This window comes from Hippopotamus amphibius, chromosome X, assembly GCF_030028045.1.
Source record: "Hippopotamus amphibius kiboko isolate mHipAmp2 chromosome X, mHipAmp2.hap2, whole genome shotgun sequence".
Taxonomy (NCBI): Eukaryota; Metazoa; Chordata; class Mammalia; order Artiodactyla; family Hippopotamidae; genus Hippopotamus; species Hippopotamus amphibius.
The window spans coordinates 40,115,740-40,131,388 of NC_080203.1; positions in this window are offsets into that span (position 1 = coordinate 40,115,740).

Consider the following 15,649-nt stretch of genomic DNA (forward strand, 5'->3'; position numbering starts at 1 on the left):
TGGAAGGCACATCATCATAGCTTCTGCTTGTTGATAACTTGCTTGATTATTATCTGCTGAGGATGTCTGAAATTCTATAGTAATGGGGAAATCCTCAGAATTCTGCTTTACTTCGACTTTACGGCATTTTCCTGGGGAGACGGGCTACCCGTCTATAGTTACCCAATTTGTACCGGCCATGTGGAAACCATCAAAATGTGCATCAGATCTAGTATAATTCCACTTACCTTCCTTCTAAGCACTCTTTTTTGGTGATCCTTCCATTTGATTTTAAAGACAATGATGATATGGTTATTAAAGAAACCCTAGACCCAACTCTGAAGATCTTTGGATTGATTGAAAGATTGATATTGCTTGAACACTGTTCTTGCTTCCTTAATCTCCTGAGACATTGATTTTATAATTTTGATTTTCTGTTTTGTCTAGATAGCAGGATTTGTCACCAGTTTTTAATTGTCTATCTCCATGATTATCTTAGGATGTTATGTAATGTTTCCATTGATATAGCCCATATATGAACACAGTAGTATTTGTATTTATTTCTTCTATCATTTGCATGTCATCTTGTGAATATTTTCCAAGGCACACACTCAGACTATAGGAGCACTTGGATCTTGTATGAGTTACACGCTAATTGAGAAGAAGATTGGAAACTTACTCCAAAGACGAATTTCTAAGTTCCTTGCTGGGAAATTAGTCTTGGCTACCAAAGATAAAAATGCACCTACTACACAATCTTTTTTACATCCTTAGTGATTGAGGGGAATGGTCAGGATACCAATATCTGCAATACAACTGACTGTATTATTATGGGATCTTATAGACCTCACCTGAATTTTAGCAATAAGACAAGAGACTAGGGTTCAAGAAATTTGTGCTAAATCTTTTGTCAGTTGATAACATGGTCTAGAAATCTTAGTGTTCATTGAAATTTTTTCTGTATGTGTCATAATACAGAGTATTAATGCCTGTTATTCCACATTAACTAAACAGTTCAAAGAAAATGAGACAAGGAACAAAATAATGTTATATTTATCCAAGAATTGCAAAAGTCTGGATTTTCAGCAAAGTAATGGTTTGAAGATATCTACTTTTGTAAAAAGAAACATCGGTCACTGAAAGAAGCAAGTGGCTCCCTGTGTGAAGTGTTTATAAAAGAATATTTAGAGCTTACCACGGGTGATAAAGCTAGATGATTCTTCTGAAGGAGAAGAAGAATCCTTGTTGACTTAAGAGACTATCTGAGGAAGACTAACTCTTGGGAATTTACAGAGGATAAGAACTATAGCCAGTTAATATGACATTAGATAAGATAGCTGGAAGGACTCTCAGTGGAAACTGCAGTAGAATCCCTTTAGCTCTGGGAGGGGAATGATGGCTTAGGCCTGGAGGAGTAGCAGTCTTCTATGATGGAGATAAGCTTAAGAAGTCCCAGTTTTTATGAGAAGTGAGGCCTAGAAAATAAGAATTATTTAACACAAACATGCCAGACTTTTCCAGTGGGTGAAATGAGATCACGTGAACACTACTATCCAAATTTCATCAGCGGCAAGTTCCCACCTGCTTGCAGAGGAATTTAACTCCCTTCCAAAGACTCTCCAGTTATTTCTAGCCATCCTCAGCAGGCGGGTTTACCGCATGTGTTTGTAATAATATCATTCATATTCTTATAGTCCAGCCTACCAGACAAGGCAGCTCATCACTACCTCTGTTGCTGATAACCTTCATGCAGATAGCACTGAGCTTCCAGCCCTTGAGGTATTGAGACCTGGGACCCTCACCCAACTTTACATTAATTTTATCAGTTTGGCCCTAAACAGCAATATTTGAGCCTAGAATCACAGAAGGTCCTTCATGAAAATGGTTTCTTCAGCTTTTGACTCTATCTTCCACAGTGAGCCTTGAATCCAAAGAGCTAGCCAGAGCACCAACACTCTATCTTTCCCTCTGTTCTTTCAAGGTCTGTCTCCGCCTTCTTCTGTGTGCCCCAGCAAAAAAAAAAAAAACCACCACCACCAACAACAGCAAACAAAAACCCAGTTTATACAGTTTATTACTCCCTCAGGCAAAACCGGAAAGTCTCCATGGATACAGAATTACGCTAATAGGTGAAGGAAGGAATAGGGGAAAATGTCAGCTGATTTCTTTCAGACAAAGTTCTAGCACTAGTTTCAGCCTAGTCAAGATAGTCTGTTAAACATTAATAAAAAACATAAGCTATGTTTCTGTTAGGGCCTGGGTGGAAATAGGAAGAGCATATCAGAGAAAGGAAACAGTGGTATAGAAGGAACCACCACTTCAGAAAGAGAACTAAACCTTGAAAAAGTCATTGACGGTCTTTGTCATTCTTTCTTACTGCTCTCTTTCATTTTTTCAGGTTTAATTTCAATATTCAGTCAAACTCTTTTGTTTCTTCACCTTTAGATCCAGAAGAGTACAGAGATTAATTAGTATTCATGGCTGAACAACCATGAGTTAAGATGGGTTTTCATCCTGAAACGCTACGGAAAGTGACTGCTGACATCGAGTTTGGTAGACCTCTTTGCCTTGAATTAATTACACTTTATATCCAAAGCAGAAGGCGTCTGTTCCATAATTCAGTGGAATATATTTTCAGGCAGAGCAGCCTTATTATGAAGACAATGTCACTCTCAAACTACAGTTATTGCAACAGCGAAAGCATACAAATATTCTCCCCCATCCTTTTTTTTTTTTTTTTTTTGAGCAAAGTTTATTGCAGGGCCAAGCAGGGAGAACAAGTGCCTCATGTTCAAAAGACCCAACTCCGCAAGTAGCCCTTTTAAATTAGTTATCCCACTATGAAGATTTTCAAACCATAAAAAAGAAACAAATAGTCGAGTAATTACCTCACATCTTAATATGGAAGAATTTACAGACTTGATTTGTTAGGTACTGTTACCCATGAGGGAAATGACAATAAACCCCACGTCAATAGGTATATTTTGAATTGCCAGACAAAAGTGGAGAGGAGGAACGTTCTGGAAGCTGTGGGTGAGGACTCAGGAGATTTTAAAGTTATAAGAAAAATTCTTGAACATCAAGCATTGCTGACAACATAGAGAAGGATCTCGACTTGGTAAAATATTATAAGGGGCGGGAAAGTGCTACAGTGAAAAAGCAAATGGTTAGATTGACCTAGAGCTGTGGTTCACAATGAAGGAAGGTTTTGCCCCCTAGGGGATGTTTGGCAATGTCTACAGACATTTTAAAAAATAACTTTTTAAACTTGAGTATAGCTTTAGAGCTACAAAAAAGTTGCAAACGCAGTACAGAGACTCCCTGAATATCTCTAGTTTCCCCTATTGTTAACACCTCCGCACTAGTATGATATATTGTTATGACCAAAAAAACAGTATTGACACATTATTATTAAAAGTTACATTCAGGGCTTCCTAGATGGCACCAGTGGTTAAAAATCCGCCTGCCAATGCAGGGAACATGGGTTCGAGCCCTGCTCCAGGAAGATCCCACATGCCGCGGAGCAACTAAGCCCGTGCGCCACAACTACTGAGCCTGCGCTTTAGAGCCCGTGAGCCACAACTATTGAGCCCATGTGCTGCAGCTACTGAAGCCCACGCACCTAGAGCCTGTGCTCCTCAACAAAAGAAGCCACAGCAATGAGGAGCCCATGCACCACAATGAAGAGCAGCCCCCACTCACCGCAACTAAAAGAAAGCCCACGCACAGCAAAAAAGACCCAACACAGCCAATAAAATAAATAAATTTATAAAAAAAATAAAAATGAAAGTTACATTCAATAAGTTAAAGTTCATGCCTTATTCAGATTTCCTTGGTTGTTCCCTAATATCTTTTTTCTGTTTCAGGATCCTATCTAAGAAACCACATTGTATTAATTGTCATGTCTCTTTAGCTTTCTCTAAGTGACAGTTTCTCAGATTTTCCTCACTTTTGATAATCTTGAGAGTTTTGAGGAGTACAGGTCAGGTATTTGGTAGAGTGTTCCTCAATTGTGATTTGTCTGATGTTATTCTCATGATTAGACTGGGATTGTGGGTTTTTAAGGGGAAGGACGATAGAGGTGAAGTGCCATTCTCATCACAACATGTGTAAGGCTTTCAACATGACTTATCACTAATGGTGTTAATCTTGACCACCTGTTCAAGATAGTATTTGTGAGGTTTCTCCACTGTAAAGTTATTCCCACTCACCCACCTCCCCGGCCCACCCATCCCATATTCTATTCTTTGGAAGCAAGTCACATGCTCGTGTAGCCCTCACTTTCAGGGTGAATGGTTAGGGTTAGTTATGCTCCATCTTGTCAAAGGGGGAGTATCTACATAAATTATTTAGAATTCTGTATAGGAGATTTGTCTCTTCTCCCATATTTAGTTGCTCCGTGGCATGTGGGATCTTCCCGGACCAGGGCTTGAACCCGTGTCCCCTGCATTGGCAGGCGGATTCTTAACCACTGTGCCACCTAGGAAGTCCTCTTTTCTCCCATATTTATATATTCATCGTTCATTTACATTAGCATGGACTCCTGGATATTTATTACAGACATTAAGATATTTATAATGGTCTGTATAGGGTGCTTATGGCATCTAGTGGGCAGGGATGCTGGTCTATAGGACCAGGGATGCTGGTCCTATAATGCAAAGGACAGATCTCCACAAGAAGGAGTTGTCTGATCCCAAATGTCAATAGCACCAAGGTTGAGGAAACCCTGCTTTAGAGTCTTGGATGTGCTACTATGTTAGATATTGCATATGGAAATACAGGTCTAATTTCATAATTGAAGTCAGTGAATAAGGTTGTGTTTTCAGAAGACTGTTGGAATATATAAAATGATTAATTCTTTTAGTGTTATATAGACATAAAGTAGGAGATTTAGTCTCTCTAAGGCTGTGTACAAAATGAGCTGGAAAGTTGAGGCAGCTGCCGAGACTATTCAAATCCAGCGCTATCCTCCACCTATCACCCTGCTATTGAAAAATTTTGACTCAATGGTACAGATTGGCAGTGTGCATTGAATGAATTTACTAAATATTTAGTTCTCAACAGTGTATGAGTTCCAGGAATCAAGAGAGGCTTTGGAATGACCCTGGAGCCATGAAAAAGAAAATGCCATTTCCTTTGAAGCGTACCTCTGTACATACTCCTTTTCACTTCCTTGCCTTGCGCTAGAATGGTGGCACTCAACCAAGGTCAATTTTGCATCCCCCCAAACATTTGGAAACATCTGAAGATGTTTTAGGAGAGGTCACAACCTCAGGGGAGGGGTGCAGCTGACGTCTAGTGACACCAGGGATGCTGTTAAACATGTACAATGCATAGGACAGCTCCCCAAATAAAGAATTATCCAGCCCCAAAAGCCAATAATGCCAAGGTTGAGAAACCCTGGACTAGAGGGGAAGATAACAATCTTTCAGATTGATCAAATTAACTTCTCACAACCAGAGAGAGGTGTAGTTATTTTGGTATATCCCTTTTAAAATTGTGTGTGTGTGTGTGTGTTTCACCAACCTCTTTTAGCTACTGCTTTGTCCAGATAACTGCTGGTGCTGAAAGGCATTTCAGAGCATAGGTGCTTCTGCGTAAACTCAAACTTCTTATGCTAGCCTATAAAACTCTGAAAAACCAGACCCTCCCCACCGTTTCTGTCTTCTTTCCATGCTCTTCTGCCCTTGGTTCTCTTGATCCATCCAGCTGTAGAAGGTGCAAGCCCAGACTGGCTTTATGACCTTTGCACTTGATGATCCTTCTGCCTGGACTGCTCTTCCTCTAGACTTAAGCACGGCTGGCTTCCTTTCATCATTCCCATCTCAGCTCAAACATCACCTTCTCAGTAAAGCTTTTCCTAATCACCGTGTCTAAAGTGTACCTCCACACAAAACATAATCTTGATTCCATAGTTTTATATTGTTCATAGCACTTACCACTTTCTGAAGTTATCTTATGTTTATCTCCTACATTAACACACAAGCTCCCTAGGAGCCAGAATCATGTCTCCTTAGTTCAGCTTATATCTGTGTGCCCCACGCACAGTCTGGCACAGAGTCACAGTTAAATGAACATTAATGACTAAACGAATGAATAAATGAATTTGAAGCAAAGATTTTTAAATTTCTGGAAATTCTGAATTTCTAAGAAATTTTTTTTCTTCTTTAGCCTCTTAAGAAAAAAATGAAAATTGGGGAGTAAAATTTCAAGTTCAGAATATTTAAAAAGAACCATTTGTAGTTTGAATGTTTCATCATTTAGGAGTACACTACATGGTATATGAATTTCATTAGATCATAAAATAGTTATGCTTGTTGCATTGCATATAAATGAAAAATTTATTCAAGTGATTATAAATTTAGCAATGAATTAAAAATAATTAAAATTTTATTCCTAGAATTTTTTTTCATTATTGGCTGTGTTGGCTCTTCGTTGCAGCATGGGGGCTTTCTCTAGTTGCAGCACGCAGGCTCCTCATTGTGGTGGCTTCTCTTGCTGTGGAGCCTGGGCTCTAGGTGCATGGGCTTCAGTAGTTGCAGCATACAGGCACAGTAGTTGTGGCATACGGGCTTAGTTGCTCCACGGCATGTGGCATCTTCCTGGGCAACTCACTGAACACAGACTTTACTCCCTGAGAACGTTGTCTGCTTAGTTTTATTTTCTGAAGTATTACTATCAGCATTGAGATATTACTGCCTTCTTTGATGTATAATTTCATGAACTTTTGAAAATAGAAAGTTTATAATCTTTGGCTTTGTTCTTTCAATGCAGATTTTTAATAAATAATTTATTGAGGTGAAATTCACACAGCATAAAATTATTTTAAACTATACAATGCAGTGACATGTAGCCCATTCACAATGTTGTACAACTGCCACTTCAATCTAATTCCAAAACATTTGCAGAACTTCAAAGTAAAACCCTGCACTCATTAAGCAGTGTCTCCTTTTCTCTCAGCCCCTGACATTCACTTTTCCACATTCTGTCTCTATGGATTTATCTATTCTAGATATTTTGTATAAATGGAATTATAGGGACTTCCCTGGTGGTGAAGTAGTTAGGACGTGGTGCTTTTACTGCCGTGGGCCAGGGTTTGATCCCTGGTCAGGGAACTAAGATCCTGCAAGCTGCATAGTGCAGCCAAAAAAAAAAAAAAGAAAGAAAGAAATTATACATTATGTGACCTTTTGTGTTTGGCCTTTTTCTCTTGGCATGCTGTTTTTTTTTTCTTTTTCATTTTATTTCTTTTCTTGTGGACAATTTTTTAAATAAGTTTATTTATTTATTTATTGGCTGTGTTGGGTCTTCGTTGCTGCACACGGGCTTTCTCCAGTTGTGGTGAGTGGGGACTACTCTTCATTGTGGGGCACGGGCTTCTCATTGCAGTGGCTTCTCTTTGTCGTGGAGCACGGGCTCTAGGTGCGTGGCCTTCAGTAGTTGTGGCACGTGGGCTCAGTAGTTGTGGCTTGCGGGCTCTACAGCACAGGCTCAGTAGTTGTGGTGCATGGGCTTAGCTGCTCAGTGGCATGTGGGATCTTCCTGGCCTAGGGCTTGAACCCCTGCATTGGCAGGCAGATTCTTAACCACTGCACCACCAGGGAAGCCCTTGGCATGCTATTTTTAAGGTTCATCCATGTTGTAACACATATCAGAGTTTCATTCCTTTTTATGGCCAAATAATATTCCATTGTATGGTTATACCACATTTTGTTTATCCATTCATAAAATGATGGATCTTAGAGGTGTTTCCACTTTTTTGGCTATTATGAATAATGTTGCTATGAACATGGGTTGTACATGTATTTGATTACCTGTTTTCAATTATTTGAGGTATTTGCCTAGGGGTGGAATTGCTGGATTATACGTTAATTCTATATTTACCTTCTTGAGGAACCGCTGAACTGTTTTCTGCAGCTGTACCATTTTGCATTCCCACTAACAATGTGGGAGGATTCCAATTTCTCCATATCATTGTCAATACTGATTTTCCCTTTGTTTTATAACCTTCCTAGTGAAATGTGAAGTGGTACCTCACTGTGGTTTCAATTTACATTTCCCTAACAACTAACGAGGCTGAGTACCTTGTCCTGTGTTTATTGTATGTTTTCAATGTAGATTATTTCTGACTTTAGAATATTTCTGAACTTTTGCAGTTTCCTTTATATAGTGCAGAAGATAGAAAGATCAGAAGCAAACAGGAATGAGAGAGCTAGTGTTATAAAATTATATTTGGCAGATACCCCAAATGTCTTCCTGGCTACAACTCCTGAGAATATCACATTTTCCATAACACTGGAAAGTTCCCTTCTGATATCAGGTCTTACTGGCCTTGAATATTTGCTGATATAGTTACATTTAACTGTATCATAGCAGGAATGTCATAAACGTGGCAGACAGGAAATATGGAAGGCATTTAGATGGGGCAAGCTGACCATCAACTCCACGTATCCAGTGGTTAATGAGGAGGTTGTAACCTCCTCTGCAAAGGAGTGGACTTTTGTGGAGTAGATTGACCACAAGCAGATAATCGGCAAATGTATTGGACGAGTTTACTTTTTTCCCTTAACAAATTTGGTAACAGAAAAGAAATCATCTTTCCCCTCAAAATTTCCACTTACTTTCTCAGACACATTCCACATAAATTGAATGGACCATATTTTCCTGTTTTTTAAAAAAGACATTCCTGATTTTTTTAATCTGAGCGACTCAGGGCACTTTAATAAACGGTTATGGTAATGTGGCTTATGGTTAGATTATCAAACCTCTGGCAAATTGATATGAGGTAGGCAATGTAGCAGAATAGGGTGAGCTTTGAGCCCAGTCAGGAGATGTGTGGTCCGTCCTGTAGTTCTGAAGTAACTAGTTTTGTAAACTTGGATAAATTACTTAACCTCCTGAAGCCCCCGTTTCCTCATTTGTAAATAAATGGACTCTAGATTATCCTTAAAGTCCATTACGGCTCTGAAATTCTATTTGAAAAGTTCATGTGTTATGCTAAATTTCAGAGGCAATGCATATTCTTTCTATGTTTGCATATATAAAAGTTAAAACTGTTGCCTGTGTTCAAACCGGTATCAACAGAATAAGTTAAAAAGGAAAAAAAGAAAAATAAGGCCCAGGGACACAGGCATTCAAGTTCTGAAGCAGTGCTCCTCTTTATGTATTGGCTAAGTGCCTCAGTATTTTCTGTGTGTGATGATCTGTCCTCTGCCCTGAGGTTTCTTAATCTATGTTTTGCAATGTGTGTCGTAGATATTTGTTTATCAAACATAATGTGACTGGCTCAGACAGGAGAGAGCACTATTTCCTACTCAGTGGCTAAAACATTTCTCATCTCCTGAACTTTTCCAGTCTTAAATTTCATAACTTCTGTGACCTCCAATGAGGATATCTTGACTTTCATGTAATCTATGATGCATTTTATTTTCTGCAGAAAGATACTGGGCTTTGAAACGTCCCTCCCCCCCACACCCCCACCTTCACTTGTAGGAAAACGTTATACTAATGGTAAGGTGATTCTGCCCTGTCACCCACAGAGTCTCCTTCCAGGCCTTGTAGCACAAGACCTGGGGGGCTCTGGGTCATTTCATTGCCATTGCCATTGCCAGGAGAGTAAAACTGACAACTTTAGTCCCTAATGAAGAGTCAAGAGCTTACCATCCATCTGGGAAGGGTTCTGTTACATTCAGGTACAGCATGTTCATAATCTTGGGATTAATATACAAAGCCAATGGAAAGGGTGAAGCTCGTCATCTCAGATGACAGAAGTTGATGTGGTCTTTGCATTAGTATTCATTTCCAAATTTAGAGCTTTTCTCACATAAAAACTGTACTAGATAAGTTAAAGGCTCTATGAAAATTTATGATCACAGAACTTTATCAGAAAACTGATTTGTTCCGCACTATCTAAAGACCTGTTTTTCATATATTTATTACTCCTTGGCTATTTCTTTTTTGTTACTTTACAGGTGTAGTTTGCTTCAGTGCTTTTCTTGGGTTTCTGTATTTAGTCTCTTAGCCCTAGGTCAGCTTGTTTATTTCCCAAAAAGCAGCAGCTTCAGCAAAAGGCTGAGAAACAGGGTAGAGTATCGGGTGTGGGGGAGGGAGGTGTGATTGAAGCTGCAAAGGACTTTTAAGGTTAGTGTGTTCTGTTCAATTAAGCTCTTTCTTGACTTGCTTCTCCAGTAGAATGTTAAAATATTGTACTCCTGCCAAAAAATTTCCCAAACTCAAATCCTACACAAAAGAAACAACCTCTCTACCCTGAATCAAACACTATTTATTTTGTTGCTGACTTATTTCAAGAATCATCATATTCAATTTAATTTAAAATTACCTTTGTGATTTTACAGCAGATAAGTACACGCATTTGTTTTCTTATCAAAGTCTACTGATAAATGGGACTATTACCACAAATTATTGTTTTCAATCTCTTTTGAAAATCAGAGAAAAACTGTTTTGGTGATACGAGTCAGTTACTTTGAAATGTATCATTTGATTCAGTAAGTCTATATCTAGGAGTTATTCTAAAAAAATAATTAGGGAGACAAATTTATGTTCAAGAATGTTCATAACAACATTGTTTATAGTACTGGAAAAATTTATGAACCAACCTAAATGTCAGGCAAAGAATAGGTAACTAGTTAAATAAATTATGACTTCCGTATGCTAGAATATTGTGCAATCCTAAAGGTTGTTTTTAAATAATTTTTGGTAACATGGGGGAGGGTTCATGTTAAATGTCAAGGGAAAAAAGCACACAATATCCAATTTTGGAAAAAATATGCATAAGAAAAAACTAATAAAAAATATATCAAAATATTAACAGTGGTTCTCCCAGAGCAGCAGAATTGTGGATTTTAAAAGCATTCTTTATACATTTGTGGTGTTTTCCGTATTTTTTATGATGAATAGTTATTACTTCTATAGAAAAATATAAAGTTATCAAACATTTTAATGAAAGCCAATTAAACAACAATAAGATGGCATTGTTTTCCTATCAGAGTGGCAAGATTTTTAAAGATCGATAATATTCAATGTTTTCAAGAATATAAGGAAAATGGTACTCTTAGACACTCTAAGTAGGAGTGTTAATTTGTCTGGCCCTTTTAAAAGACAATTTGACAGTATCTCTTAAAATTTTAAACGCACACACTCTTTGACCCAGCATCATTTCCACTTATGGGGCTCCACCATAGCAATGCTTGAACAAATACACAAAGATATATGCATAGGGATATTAATTGGAGTATTGTGTTCACAGGAATACTCCAGGGAAAATCCTGAATGTACATCAATAGGGATATGACTAATACATTATGGTATATCCATACTATGGAATATTGTGTAGCAGTGAAAGAAGGATGAGGTATAATTCTGTAGATATACATCTACATACAAACCTAATGACATGGAATAATGTTTGTGATATATTATTAAGTGCATAAAAAGCAATTTGTAGAGCAATATGCATAATCTCATTTTGAAAACATAATTATATGTGACTGTCTATGTGCGCAGCAAACATTTGGAATGATATATACCAGATTGTTCACAGTTATCTCTGTGGAGAGGGATCAGGGATTCTTTTTCTTTTTCTTTTATTTTTTTTAGGGATTCTTTTACTTCATATACTTCTATTTGAACAAAAGAAGTGAAAATGCATTTCATTTGTAATAAAATTATACATATAATAAAGAGACAATCAGTGGAAAGCGGGGCTTGCTGTGTGAAAATTTGTTTTGTAAATAGCCTTTCAGGAATGTATTAGACCATGTACAGTGGTGTACAGCTACTAATAGTTTGGCCACCTTCATATAGGACCTAATCTGCACCATGGCTCAATGAAGAGAGAGACTAGTCTCAGACAGGAACTGATTCATAAACTGCCATACCTAAATTTTGCCCAGTGGCAATGAAATCAGATTTGTTGAACTCCTTCATAAATACCATTGAAATGAGCTTGCAGAAAGTTGAGGTTAGCCACAGATTCTGAAAGTTGCCTGTATAGATGGATTAGATATGTATCATAGCTAAAAGTGACTCAAAATCTTTTAGTTCACCTTCAAGGTATTTGCTTTAAATGTCTTTTTTAGGAAGGGTTTTCCCTCTGTCTAATACAGAAGTAGGATGTCCAAAATGAGGCGTGCAAAACATCACTCATTCAGTACTATGTACATTTCCTCTGGAATAATAATAGTGTCCACCTCATAGCTCATTGGGAGGGTAAAATAAAATAATACATGTAATGTGTTTGGGGCAGTGCCTGTCACATACTAAGTACTCAATAACTGGTGACCATCATTATCCAACCACTTGCTAAAGATTTTCCACTTGAATAACAATAACTTGGCCTGTATCACTTGCCACATATGGTCCAAGTGAAGGAGACAGTTTTCTTACAGTATTTTAGTTTGAAGAAGGATTGCTTTGAATGCATGTTTGAAGGTTTCCACAGAGGAAATATCTAGGTATAATGATGGGGCTTGTCGATTTCATAGAAGGCATTAGCAAAGGGTACGTTTAGAGGATTGAGAAGAATGGGGGTTGGCTTGGAGGTCAGAGAGCGATTTCGTGAATGAAAATGAAGGTGGTGGTTGTAGACCACTTCGAGAGGAGTTTAGCCCTTGGCTTTAAAGAAAGTCACTCAATAAGTAGGAGAATCTGGAGAAAGGTTGATATGGCATAATGGAAGGATATGAGTTTTGGTTCTAGCTTCCTTTTTTCTCATCTGTAAAATGAGGAGGTCAAAGTTGGTAATTAATAGCCACCATTTTCTCCATGCTTGTCATAAGCCAGGCATTTTATGAGCTTGATTTCACTTAACCCTCCCTCAGAAAAGCCTTATAAATAAGGTACCATTATTACCCTCAACTTACAGATAAGGAGGCCAAGGCTCAGAAGAGGTTATGTATCTTGATCTAGCGTGGTCCAAGTCCAAAGCCCATACAGTTTCCCTCCTGCTACTCCGACTCTACGTGGCCTTCTGACTCTAGGAGTCAATGATTCTGAGTAAGGGACATTTACAAATTTGACTTGTCTTTTAAGAATGGATGATGAAATCAAATCTTCTTGTATGTGAAAAGGAAAGTAAAACAGAGATTTAAGGTGAGTTATGATATTGATGACCTTTCCCCCTAACATTGCTGGGCTAGAATTGCTACAGAAATTGGGCAAAATATACAAAAAGTAAATTTTTGCAGATTTGATGACTACCACTGCCCATTCACCGCTGGCCTTATGGATAATACGAATTTTTTTTTTCTTTTTGGGAAGGTTGCTAAAGCAATTTGCAAGGATATTGTGGAGGATTTTATTTAGAGAGGAAAGGAATTCATTTTTAAAAAGACAAAGACTGAGTGAATGAGAGACACTAAATTCAAGTTTCATTAAAACCCTGCTGGGATTTTTAAAATATATCTTTATTGGAGTATAATTGCTTTACAATGTTGTGTTAATTTCTGCTGTACAACAAAGTGAATCAGCTATATGTATACATATATCCCCATATCCTCTCCCCCTTGAGCCTCCCTCCCACCCTCCCTATCCCACCGCTCCAGGTCGTCACAAAGCACCGAGCTGATCTCCCTGTGCTGTGCCCTGCTGGGATTTTGATTTGGACTTTACAGATGAATTTGGGAAGAATCGAGTCTTTACTATACTGTTTTTTCCCATCCAGATGTATTCGATGTCTTTCCATTTGTTTTGGCTTTTCAATTAATTTAAATGCCAGTGAAATGTACTGGAATGACAAGAAATGGTTGTTTGAAAAGATAAAAAAGTCATTTCTCAAAAAATGACATTAAATCTAGCTACTATGGCTTTGGCTGTTTTTGAAAGGAGTAGCCTAGGTTATTATTTATGTTCACAGTGAGAGCATCTTCTGTCTAGGTTTCTGATTTCACCAGTTGTTTCAGACACGCCATTGAAGACAATAGCCAAACCATTGACTTGGCTATTGGGTCTGGAAAAAAAAAAGGTCTCATGAATGACAAAGCATAACATCACTTGTCTATGCAAATATTATTATAAAGTCCTGCTGCTTGTAGTGGGACCAAAAAGGAAATTATTATTTTACAAACATGTGAAGTATGTTTAACATGCAAAGGCTTGTTACGCAGTCAATGAAGAACAGTTGTTTTCTGCCCTTCCATAAATAACTAATGCCAAGAGCAGCCTGGCTATCTGTTTCAGCTTCTTGTTACAGGAGAGTAAAATAGGCAAGGCCTAAATATCAGTACCTGCTAACAGAACTGTCCTGGTAAATTCTACTTGCCTTCAGTTTAATTTCCATGCAATCGGTGCCTTTTATGTTGCATTTTTAATCTGTCAATTGCACTGTATATTTTCCTAACTCTTCTTCCATTTTCATATGTTTCTCTCTTCTGTTTCTAATTGGACTAGTAGTTCTGAGTAAAACTTATTATCTAGGAAGCCTGATGTAGTGGCAAGCACCCTGGTCTAGGAGTCATAAGAACTGTGGTAGGAAATCCAGGCTCTGCTACTAGTTAGTTGTGTGACTAGACAAGTCGTTTAACCTGAATCTGTTTCTCTATTTGTAAAATAGGGATGATAATCCTCTGTCTTCCAAACTAGTAAACAATGGTGCAAATGGTCTCTCTAAAATGTCAGACAGCTGGCTGGGAGAATGTTTTGCTCTTGGGTAGTACTTCTGGAGGGTTTCTGATGACAAGAAATTAAGCAAGGTTTATTTTGACCCTGAACAAGTGATAAAAGAGCAGCTAGAAATAGTGTGGATACACTTGGTTTCCTTTTTGGAGCTGTAGCCCTTCTATCCTCTTCATCTCGGGTGTGGTTAACTGGAGAGGAAAAGGTGAAGTACAGTAGGTGCTAAAGGTAGCCAGAACTGTCAGCATTAATGAATAGTGTAAGTAATAAAGATCTTGAAAATTCAACTAGTTTCTTGTCTGATAAATATCTCTTTATCTATATTTACGGACATGCTTATATATAGGTATGCATGTAAACATACTCATACATAAAAACTGATAGCTTCGGGCTCTTTCCTTTATACCTTGTAAAGTTCGAGGAACTTCAGGAACCTGGGACTGACTCAGTGTTCAGAGGAAATTACCTAACTGAAAAAGTCTGGGCTCAGTGACTGCTAGGAAAGGAAACTGACAAAAATACTCTTTCATTATGTGTTCTTTTTTGGTTTGGTCTGATTTATGAGCCACACTGGGTGTGTTCTGTGTCTGTGTTTTCATTCCACCACTAGATACTAAGTTTGTTGAGGGCAGGGATGATCATTTCTTTGATTTCGTTTGTGTTAACGTGACATGGCATTGCTCTGTACACTGTAGGTACCCAGTGAATTATATAGCTAACAAATGATTAGTTATTTCTGGTATTACAACAAGATCTTATAAGTAAACATGACAATGAAACGTTGTTTGAAGTCCTGAACTTTCTAGGTCAGTTTCCAAAAAGGAAGTTTAATGACTGCTATAGCCATATTCATAGGCATATTATACATAAGTGGGTGGGTCTGTTGGAAATTGGATGAGTAATCTCACTTCAAAGAAGTAACATACAAAGACTGTGGCTCTATGCTCTCCAGTTGTGGGCCTCCAATCACCTATAGTGTCACCTGAGATGCTTATCAAAGGTTCAGATTTCTCAGCCCCTCTCAGATCTAGGTATGCAT